This window comes from Gracilinanus agilis, chromosome 5 (genome assembly GCF_016433145.1).
Source record: "Gracilinanus agilis isolate LMUSP501 chromosome 5, AgileGrace, whole genome shotgun sequence".
Taxonomy (NCBI): domain Eukaryota; kingdom Metazoa; phylum Chordata; class Mammalia; order Didelphimorphia; family Didelphidae; genus Gracilinanus; species Gracilinanus agilis.
This window is the reverse complement of record NC_058134.1, coordinates 1,774,231-1,785,550: the sequence shown is the minus strand read 5'-3', so window position 1 is coordinate 1,785,550 and position 11,320 is coordinate 1,774,231.

Genomic DNA, 11,320 nt, shown 5'->3' with positions numbered 1-11,320 from the left:
GGAAGGAAGGAAGGAAGGAAGGAAGGAAGGAAGGAAGGAAGGAAGGAAGGAAGGAAGGAAGGAAGGAAGGAAGAGAGGGAGGGAGGGAGGAAGGAAGGGAGGACTACAAATACCTGCACTCCCAGTTGACTTCCCAGGACTGTTGAAAGGAAAATGCTTCATAAACCTTAAACTTCATGGAAGGGAAATGATGTCATTGTAATCTGAGCTTCAGATGAGATCATGTGAGAAAACATGGCAGTCATCTTGAAAGCCCAGGGCTTTGCTAGCTGGGAGCATGACATGAGGTCTTCAGCATCAGCCCATCCCTTTGGCTTAGGTAGAAATGAGTCAAGTTCTGCAAAACCCTTCTGGTGCTAAAGCCTTTAGGGGGTTCAGAAACTGGCCTCTGCTGTCTGATAATATCCCAAAGTCCATTTCATAGTTTCCATCAATTTTGTAGTTGTGTCCCAGCAAAATCTTGATTGAACTGGGGTCCTGGAGGGGGGTGGCAAAGAGGAGAAGGAAAAATGATGCAGTGAAATATTGCCAAGAAAATATCACAATGTTAGAATATTGGGCAAACCTATGAAGTTAAATTAAAATTCAATCTTTCCTTTAGATCTGATGAGTCAAGGTAGTTAGTCTGAGATGAGTGGGGGAATGACTAGGCAAAAATTATAAAAAGGATATAGGGGGGCTGCAGAGGACAGAAGGTGAATCTGCATTAACTATGTAATCAAATGTGGTCAAATGTGAGGCAGAGCTGCTCTTGCTAACCCACCTTGGCCCTGCCTGACCTAGATCTTCAGCTGTTTCCTGAGTCTAATCACCAAGAGACTGCTCCTAGTGCTGTCAGTTATCTCGGTGGCCAGGTACAGGGTGTCTAAGACATTCCAGCCCATAAGCAAATAATCCAGTCTGGAGAAGGGAGATGTTCTTGTGTCCCCTCTATCCTTGGCATCTCAGCACGTCAGAGCAATTGGAGATGGCTCAGATGCGGTGAATAAACTTGGCCTCTTTGTCTGACCAAGCTCTAGACAGTGATGGTGAACTTTTTAGAGGTGCGGGTGATGTAAGAAATGTCATCAGGTGCCCATGAAGACGGGGATGGGAGCAGCCTGGCCCTGAGTCCCTTTGGCTTTCTAGTAACAAACTGGCAAACTCTGTGCTGGAGTGATGATGCACATGCCCACAGAGAGGGCTCTGAATGCCCCCTCTGGCACTCATGCCATAGGTTCACCATCGTGGCTCTAAGCAATCCACAGCACCCATTTCCTCCACCTCCATGGTCATTGGAATCCATTGTTCACATCTACCTGTTCAGCCAGGGGAAGTCTTTCCATGCCCCCCTAACTCACGGCCAGGCCTGAGGTCTACTGCTTACCCTCAATCTCAAATAGCCCTTGTGCTGAGATGGTTTTACCAGGGTGTGACTGCTGGACATACTCCAGCTTCTGGGAGCCACAAGTGAGAGTTGGATGAAAGGTAGACACTAAAGGCAGATGAGCAGCCCTGAAAAGGACTTGGCAAACCCTCACCGCAGAGGTGCTAGTCCTCCCTGAACACCCCAGTAAATGTTATTGATTGAACTCAGGTCCCAAAGAAAACCCTGCTTAGAGAGCTCCAGGAAGGAGGAGCCTATCACCTCCCAAGACAAGTTATTCCATTTCTAGGGCCATGGCTTTGGTTGTTAGAAAGTTATTCCCTACGTGGAACGTACGGGTTCCTCTGCTCAACTTTCACTTTGTTCATTCTTTATAAGAATCAGGTGAAGCAGCTGAGGATGTCATTGGTAAAGACCAGTGGGGCATTGGGCGTAGAGGGAGTGCTTGAGGTCTAGGTCCACATTGGTGAAGGGCTCTCCTATGGGAAAAGCCTCAGGCACACTGTGTTTGTCCTCAGAAAGAACGAGAAACAATGGGGGAGGCTGCAGAGGCAGATCTGGGCTTGTTGTCAGGAAAAGCTTCCCAACCCTGAGAGCTGTCCTAACATGGAGGGAGTCAGAAGGGAGGGGATTCTCCACGCTGGAGGATTTCAAACAGAGGCTAGGAGACCACACGCGATCGTCACGTCACTCAGAAGTGTCAAGGTTGAAGCATACGCTAGACCAATCTCTTTCAAGCCTGTAAAGTAAAAGAAGGAGGGAACAGAGACCACCAAGGACAGCGAATGACAATGAGATCATCACATGCCTTGGGGAGCGTGGCCCTTCCTCAAACTAGACAGCCTCGAAGCACAGACCAGAGGCAGGTTATCCCAGCCCCTTCTTCCCTGTCTACTTGGGCACCACCAGAAAGGGGCCTTACAGAAGGGCATGTTTCGGGTCCCGCCCTCCACCTGTACTTATAATTCACCTTCCGATCTATTTCTTTTTGCCCCTTCTAGGCATTCATCACTTCAATCTGAACAAATAACTTCTCTCTCTATTCAAATGTAGGCACTTTGAAGGCAAGGACCCTAGAGCATCCTGGGAAGAAAGGCCTGATGTGTTTATTGAATTGATTCTGCATTGCCCAATAAGCTGCTAAGTCTTCTACAGTGTGTCTAGCAGCCTCTATTTGGTTTGTAGAGGACATCTGCCAAGCACTCCTGGTAAATTAGGGTAAACTATAAGAATTCAATATGTTAACCGCCCAGAACATTTAGTAGATCTGGAAAGAAAAAGAGAAAATTCAGGGAAATTGTCCTGGGGCATTTTGGAAAGCTTTCGACTGAATGAAGTGGCAGCATCAGTGCTTGCACTCAGGTTTAAAGCCTCAGGATCCAGGTTTTGCCCCAAAGCAGCTGTTGTAGAATTAATTCAATACAAAGAACCAAACCACAGATATACTTACAGTGTAGCAGATAGATAGGTAGAGCATTTACTAAGCAATTATTATCTGTGTGTTAGGCACTGGGGATACTCAGAAGAAAAACAAATAGAAAGAGGAACCCACAGTCCCTACTCTCAGGGAGCTCACATTCTTATGGAGAAAGAAGAGCTAGGAAAAGGAGGGCAGAGACACTCACGCTGAGGCAAGGGAGCTGGTGAGGCCATGGAGAATTGTGCGTACGGAGTTGGGGAGATGGGGTGAAATAAACGTGGTTGGGGCTGGTTCCTCCTAAAAGAGGGGTCTGGCTGAAGGAGTTCCCAATTAGGAGAGCGGGGCCTCAGGGTACAAGTTTCTCCAGGCCGGAAAGTTCCTAGAAGTAAAGAAGTGGAGGAGGAATCTAGAATGAGGTCTGACTATCCACATCTCCAAATATTATAGCCTTCCATTTTCCTACTGAGATGACGAGTGCACCACCAATGGTCACTGAATCCAGTCAAGTAACAGAATAGCTATATATGGTTGCAGCCAATTGAGCTGAAGAAAATTTGACCATGAGGAAAGAAAAACCGTCCTGATCCTTGAGGAAAACAATGTCTAACATAATCATAGTCCTTTGCAGAACTTCTCTAGAAGATCTTTTGGCTCTGTATCTGCAAGCAAAGGGAAGAGGAAGGTAGAGAAGAGATCTAGTGCCTTCATTCAATGGAGGTTCCACAAACAGAACCATGTTTTGTCCCATAAATGAAGAGGGAGTGTTTCTGAGGGCTTACTAGAGATTTTTCTAAAAACAATTACGAGAATTGCATGGAGAAATGTCTCAAAGGACAATTCCCACAGATAATAAACCCAAGGTGTGACCCCTGGAAACTCCTTCAATAGGCACCCAGTTAGAGGGAGGACCTAGAGGAATGATCATCCTATAAATAACCTCCAGAAAAATGGGGCCTATCTTTCAGCACCTGGAGAATGGGATTCTGTTTCCCAGGCACTAAGCAAGGTAATATATGGGAAACCATCTCAGCTCTCTTTGTGACTCAGAGATGTGAAATCTGGTGATGTGTGCTATCTGTCAAGTGCATTCTTTATTGGAAGGGGGTTTTGCTGACGGTCTTTATGGATAAAACTATCATCCATCAGTCCTTCATTGTCCTCTGGGACAGTGAAAGTTAAATCATGATATCACATCTGTCACAGATTTTTACAACTTTCCTAGAGTTTTTTAAGTGGAGGATAGAATGAATCCAGACCCTCAAAGTGTTCTCTTTCCACATGAGTTGTTTCTCTAATTAGTGAAAAATGACAAACCTAAATGAAATTCTGAGCCTGTGCATTTTCAGACATCTTACATTTAACAAATAAGGGTTAGAATTTATGAAGGTATCATGCACAGAATTCTTCCTGGATAACTTATTAAAGATGTTTATCCCCCAGGAAACTGGAAGATTATCATTCTCAGAGGGGTCAGGAGAGAGGGGTGCAAGAAATTGTTAGAAAAAAGGAAGGTTTTCAATGCTATTTTTTGGAATGACATCAATGGATTCAAGTCAAAGTGTTTTGGAATAATTGGATTTGGCTTTTCCTTCATAGAGAACATTGAGAGATCAAAGACCCTTGGATTCCTATATTACCTGAAGAGCCCTCTCACAGAGATCATCATTAATTAGAGAACAGAGTGGTTTATCTTCACCAAATGTGAAATAACTCAGAACCAATGTGGGAAAGAGGTTTGCGAGCATGAAAAATCATTTCTCCCAGAGGACAAGTCCAGAAATGACTTCAAGGCATTACAAAAATACACAAAGGAAATGCTGTTTGCCTGAATCTGCTGGAGAGAAGGTGAAGAATAGGCAGAAACTGTTCCCTTTGGGACAACCCGACGGAGAGAAGAAACTTGCAAAAGTAAAAAACTTAAGCTGGTGACCTGCCTCCTCTTCTTGATGAGAAGTAGCTGGAGCTATGACCGAGGGGGAGCTATTTGTATTCCATATATCCCCGGTGGTGTGAGTAATCCATCTCCTCTGCAATGGTTTCAGAATCTATCTCTGGAGCTGTCCGTCAGTACCAACTTCAGTCATTCCTTTATTCTCTCTTTACTCAAGATGTCAGCCCTGCTCTTCCACATACCTTCCAAAATACCAAGGTGGCCCAGCTAAAGTTCTGTCTGACAGCCTGGAGAGTTTGGCCACAGTTCTCTTCCGGGGATGTCATGTGAATGCTGGGTATGGGAAGGAAGAGAGGAGAGGGAAGAATGAGCCATAAAGGAGTCAATTAGATTTAAAAACTTGTATAGAAATTGCCTTTACCCATGAGTGAGTTCAATTCTGGGTGCCATATTTAAAGATGAATATGCCCAAAGCATCCAAAGGAAGATAGTCGGGATTGAGAAAGTCCCTGAGGTCATGCTATATGGGGGTGAATTGCAAGAACAAAGAGCATTTACCCTGGAGGAAAGGAGACCTAAAAGGTCCCTAATGTTCCCTTAAAATATTCAAGAGTCTGTTCAGTGGGGGAGGAATAAGACCCACGTTCCTTGACAGAACGAGCAAGGACAAGAGACTATTACATAAAGGCAGATTTCAGCTTGGTATGAGGAGGAAAACAAAATAATGTGAATCCCAGCATTGCAGAGGGGATGAGTCTCATGGTGGCCATCTATTCAAGCCATACATGAAACAATCCCCTTCCTAACTCACCTAATGGACGATTCCCTGGCTCCTGCCTGAAGACTCCCAAGTGAAAGAGAAGAGCCGCCCTTCTAAAGCCCATTACATTTATGTGTATCTGAATTTTTACTTTCTTTTATCTCACCTAACAAATGTTTGTTTTCTCTCCACTGTCTCTCCAATTTAAAAGAAAAAAATGGCAAAAAATGGAAAGTAAGGGGATGCCTATCATTGTGGAATGACTGAATCAATCGTGGCCTATGAATGCAATGGAAAATGGATGTGGTGTGAGAAATGGTTTCAACCAAAGCTGGAAAGACTTGTCTGAACTGATGCAGAGTGAAATGAACAGAACCAGTTCAACAATGCCTACAGTAACAACTATCTAGCAAAGAAAAACAGTTTGGAAAGATGGAAGGATTCTGATCGATGCAATGGCCAACACCAATGGCAAAGCAGTATTGATGAAGCATGCTGCCCATCCCTTGACAGGGGGAATGAACTGAGAGATACAGAATGAGATGGTTTTTACGTAGACAATGTGGGAATTCATTTTGTTTGAATATACTTACTTGCTTTTCTTCTTTTTCTATTAGGGGACAAGACAAGGGTGCAAGAGAGGCTAATGATATGGGAGAGTCACTGAAATATGTAAGAGAAAATGTACAAAAGAGAAAAGAAAATCAGAAAGAAATCCAAGCAAGCAAGAATTCTTCAAATGGATATGGTGAAAGATAAACATATATTTCCTGTTCTCACATATCCTAAAGCACGAGCTGTGGAATAGACATGCATGGCTTCATATATAATCCACTTTTCTTGTTTTTATATATGGGAATCTTTTTATGTTTTTAAGGTTATATTTCTAGTTTTAAGTGAAGTTTTTTTAAAGGTGAAATGCTCAGTTTGGGGAGCAGCCAGGATGCCAGTTTGGCAAGATGCTGGGATATAAAGGAGAAAAATGTGAAATAGGCCTAGAAATGGACCTGAAGTCAGCCTGTGAAGGACTTTAATTAACAAGAAGAGTTTTTCTTTTATCCTAGGGATAACAGGGAGCATCTGATAGTTCTTGAGGAGGGAAGTACCATTCTCAGACACAGGTTTAATGAGATGATCATGGAAGATGGATCAAATGCAGGATATATTAGAGGCAGGAACACCAATTAGTGTTTTTTGCAGTGGTCCATCCATATAAAAGGTGATGAGGGCCTGAGTTAAAGGTTTGTCTGTGTGAATGGAAAGAAGAAAAATGGACATATGACATATTGTACAAGCAGAATTAGTAGGATGTGATTATAAACAAATCTGGGGGGGGTGGATATCTATCATTGAATAGAGCCAGGACTGGAGATGGGCCTCAGATACTTCCTAGCTGTGTGACTCTGGACAAGTCACTTAACCCCATTACATAGCGTTTACCACTCTTCTGCCTTTGAAAAAATACATAGTACTGATTCTAAAATGAGAAGTAAAGGTTTAAAAAAAACAGATCTCTGAAGACATGTCCAATGACCCTCTATTGGTTCTGGGAATGGAATCTATTCTGATTGTTCAATATTTCACTGAAATTCCTCTAGGGTGCCAAATGGGAAACTCACCCAGCTCTTAACAAAGCAAGTAAAGGCTCTAATTGCTCACCTGCATTCTAAGAGAGGTGACCAGAGTGCAGGCAGAGGGATCTGAAACAGAGCACTTATTTCATCCCCTTTTGGAAATGGCCTTTATGCCATCCTCTGTTGTCCTGCTGCCTTTGGTTGTTAAAAGCCCTTCCATGAAGCCCAGATCAAGCAATGACCTGTCAACCAACAGTGTCATCTTGAGGTCTTTGAATGATATTTTCCAAGTTAAAGGGGCAATTAAGGGTTACTGCAGGTTAGGCTTAGCTGGATTTCAATCCAATTAGCTTTATAAATGAAGAGCTGTCGGGGGTGTTTCAGGGCAATGTCACACTGTTTAATTGGTGAATTTGTTTCCACTCTTCCTTGGGAATTTCTTATTTTCTTATAATTGGTAGAAGGGACTAGGGAAGTTTAACTTAAAGAAGAAAAGACTCAGGGGGATAGAATCTCTGTGTTCAAGTATTTTCAGGGCTGTCACATGGAAGAAGAAGGAGACATGCTGTTTGGCCCTGGAGGAGAAAATGAAGCTCAGTAGGAGAAAATGCTAAGGAAATAGCTGTAGGCTGTGTGTGTGTGTGTGTGTGTGTGTGTGTGTGTGTGTGTGTGTGTGTTGTGTGTGTGTGTGTGTGTGTGTGTGTGTGTGTGTGGTCAAGAAGCATTTTTTCAAACCTTTGCTTCTGACCTAAAATTAATACTGTGTATTGGTTCCAAGGCAGAAGAGTGGTTGGGTTTAGGCAACTGGAGTTAAGTGACTTATCCAGGTTTACACATCTAGAAAGTATCTGAGGACAGATTTGAACCCAGGACCTCCCATCTCTAGGCCTGGCTCTTTATCTACTGAGCCACCTAGCTGTCCCTCAAGAAGTATTTACTAGGGACTAGCTATGTGCCAGGCGCTGCACTAAAAGTACATAGGTATGTTTGGCAAGAATGTAGGAAGCCATTCTTTTTTAATTAATTAATTAATTCACAATATTTTTCTATGGTTACATGATTCATGTTCTTTCCCTCCCCTCTTCCCTCCCCCTTCTGGAGCTAACGAGTAATTCCCCTGGGTTATACATGTATCATTGTTCAAAACCTATTCTATGTTATTCATATCTGCAGTAGAGTGATCTTTTAGCATCAAAACCCAAGCACATCCCCATCGAACCACATGATCAATCCTATGTTTTTCTTCTGCATTTCTGCTCCCACAGTTCTTTCTCTGGATGTGGATACATTCTTTCTCATAAGTCCCTCGGGATTGTCCTGGATCATTGCATTGTTACTAGTAGCAAAGTTAGTTACATTTGATTGTGCTACAATGTATCCGTCTCTGTGTACAATGTTCTCCTGGTTCTGCTCCTTTCACTCTGCATCACTTCCTGGAGGTTCTTCCAGTTCACATAGAAATAGGAAGCCATTCTTGATAAAGATAAATGAAACAATAAAAGGTCTCCAAAAGAAGATGGGGTGCCATGTAGATATATGCTCAATTGATGCCTCCCAGAAAATGCTCAAGGAGAAGAGTTCTGGTCAGGGACGGGTTGAATTGGACTCCCCTGAGGTCCCAAGTAGCTCAGCGGCTCTGGATTTCTGTTCATTGTCCTGGCTGTGTAGAGAACCAACCAACAAAGAAAGCCCTCAGACTCAATGATCTAGATGAGTGCTTTAGTCTCCTTCAGAGAGCCAGGGGTGCTAATGCTGACATACTGAGGATTTCTCCTCACTTTATGGAGCTGGCATGTCAGAGCTCAAGCACTGACTGGAATCAAGTATCATCATATCCTGCCACTTTGCTGTCTTCAGACTCTTTGCATCTTTTCTTGAAACTTTGGATCTTTGCCTCCAAGGGGACACAGTGAAAAGAGCTCTGGCTTTGGAGTCAAAGGGTCAGGGTTCAAAGCCCCACTCTGTTATCACTACATGTAGGACTTTAAGCTGGTCACATCTGGACCTCAGTTTCTCATTTGGAAAGTGGAGGGGGGATTAGTTGGGATGGTTTCTCAGGCCTCTTCCAGCTCTAAAGCTTTGAAGGCCCCCTTCACAATCTTCTCTTTTTCTGAAAAAACAAAGGGGGGAGAGGTTAACCACCTGAAAAGAACTTTGTCTACTAAAGAGGTAAAAGAAATAAAAGTTATTCCACCAAATTATCCTGATACAGAAAAAGACATGAAGATAGAGTCAGCAGTCTTTTCCTTCCATTTCAGCAGGCATCTATGAACTGATCTTGGAACCTCCTTCCCTTTCTCTGTAGTCTGATCATCCCCAAAGTACACAAAAACCAAACAGTCCTCCCTCTGAACCATCCTTCTAGGCCTCTGACCCTTGGTGAATGCTGGGAGTGAGGGTATACCAAAAGGGTTTGAGGACCAAAAGATAGTTTCAAGTTAGAAATCTGAAGCAATCAGAGGTCTCCAAAGGATTTTACTCCCCAAACGACTCCTGGAGCCACCTCAATGGATGGACCACACCTATGGATTCCAGGAGTGAATGAAAGCAACTCTGCAGTCTTTATGTGAAGCACCTTTCAGGACCTGAGGTGCCCCCCTAAAAGGGGATACCAACCCCAACATCCTTCAGGAAGCCCCAAAGCTTGAGACTTCTCTCTCCTCTAGTTACACCAGCTTTTCTCTCAAGTATCAGCGCTCTGGGGAGGTCAAGGCCTCAGTCCGCTACATTGCATTTCTCATGCTGCAAGCAGCTTCATATCGCAGGGCTCTTTCCCACTTTTTAAGGCTTTCTCTCGCAGTGCTGGCACTATTACATAGTAGAGCTTAGCAGGCCACCCTGTCTGAGATTCAAACCACTCTTTAGAGTATTCATTTAGGTGAGAAAATATGTTTATGTTGTCCAGAAACTACTTCCAAAGGTCCATTGGGGATGAGGCCTGTTTGCTCCCTGGGGGCCACTGACAGGGTGCCCCGAGGTCAGGTGAAAAGCCCCCTGGAGGCTGGAGGACACTGGCAGTGGAAGTCATGAAAGACTTCCAAAGGGAGAGTCGAGGAGAGAATGTCAGCCCCAAAGAAGGAAAACTCCAAGAGGGTAGCAGTTACTGCTTTTTATCTTTCAGTTTCCCTGGTGCTTGGCATGCAGTGGGTACTTGATGGCCGAGGGGAGCTGTGGATTTGAAGAATGTGTGCAGAGTCACTTAGGTGGAAATGGGCTTAAAGAAATGTACGCACGCACACGTGCTCGCACAACTCTACCTTGCTGACTCCAGCGTTTCCTCTGATAGTTTTATTTATAGATTCCATTCCTTAATTCTAGAGCAGGAAACAGCTATCTTCAGACCAAAGCTCTTGGTCAGTGTTCTCTGTCCATGGCAGCAAAGGTGGGGGATGCACACCGAGATGATTAGAAGAGGCTTGCCCTTCGCTTTGCCAGAGGAGGCCAACCCGAGCAGGGACTCATAGTCAGAGAGGAACTGCAAGAGGAAATGACTTCAGGCATCTGTATTCATGGTTTCCCAAATCCAGTGGAAGTCCCAGTTCACGGGCTCAGAGCTCATCCAAGAGAGCAACCATGGCTGCCCTCTAAATGCTCCTGATTACTGGCTGGTCATTAGAAAGTGTTCTGCTTTATCCTGGTACGATTTCCCCACTACGGATTTACTGCTCTCCAGAAGCCAGAGCGTCGTCTTCAGGTTCTAACATCTGAAATACCGAAATCCCTGAATCAAAGGAGGGAGGAAGCCAAAATTCCCCATGCCACTCCAGTGGCCACCCAATGACCTGGCGGGGGGGGGGGGAGCTTTCCCCAGACCTTGGGCTGAGGCTCTGACCAGCTGGCTGCCCTGTTACCATGACTGCCTCTCCCTTGCTCTTTCCAGCAACAGCAGCCCAAGTCATTACTTCACAGCTTTGCCCTCTCGGCACTCATGTCTAGGATTACTGTGAAGGGATCCCAAAATGCTAACAGGCACCCATAAGCAATGCAGCCAAGAAGGATGGGGGAGGTGACAAAGGCTGCTGTCTAGCATCCTTGGAGGCTTTGCTCCCAATGAGGAAAGAGAAGGCCCCTCAGAGGACTCACACAGCCTCAGCTTCCCTCCCTGAGAGCCATCACATTCAGTCACCATGGAAAAAACTTAGGACCCCAGAGATATCCCATCAAAGTCAGTGGGTGGATGGTCCTTCCCTCCCTCTAATGCTTCTCTTGCTCATGAAGACTATAAAGGCATTCCAGGTAAATGTCCATAAATGGTTGGTGGCAGCTCCCAATACCGAGATTTCCTTCCTAGCAAATAGCTTACTCTGAA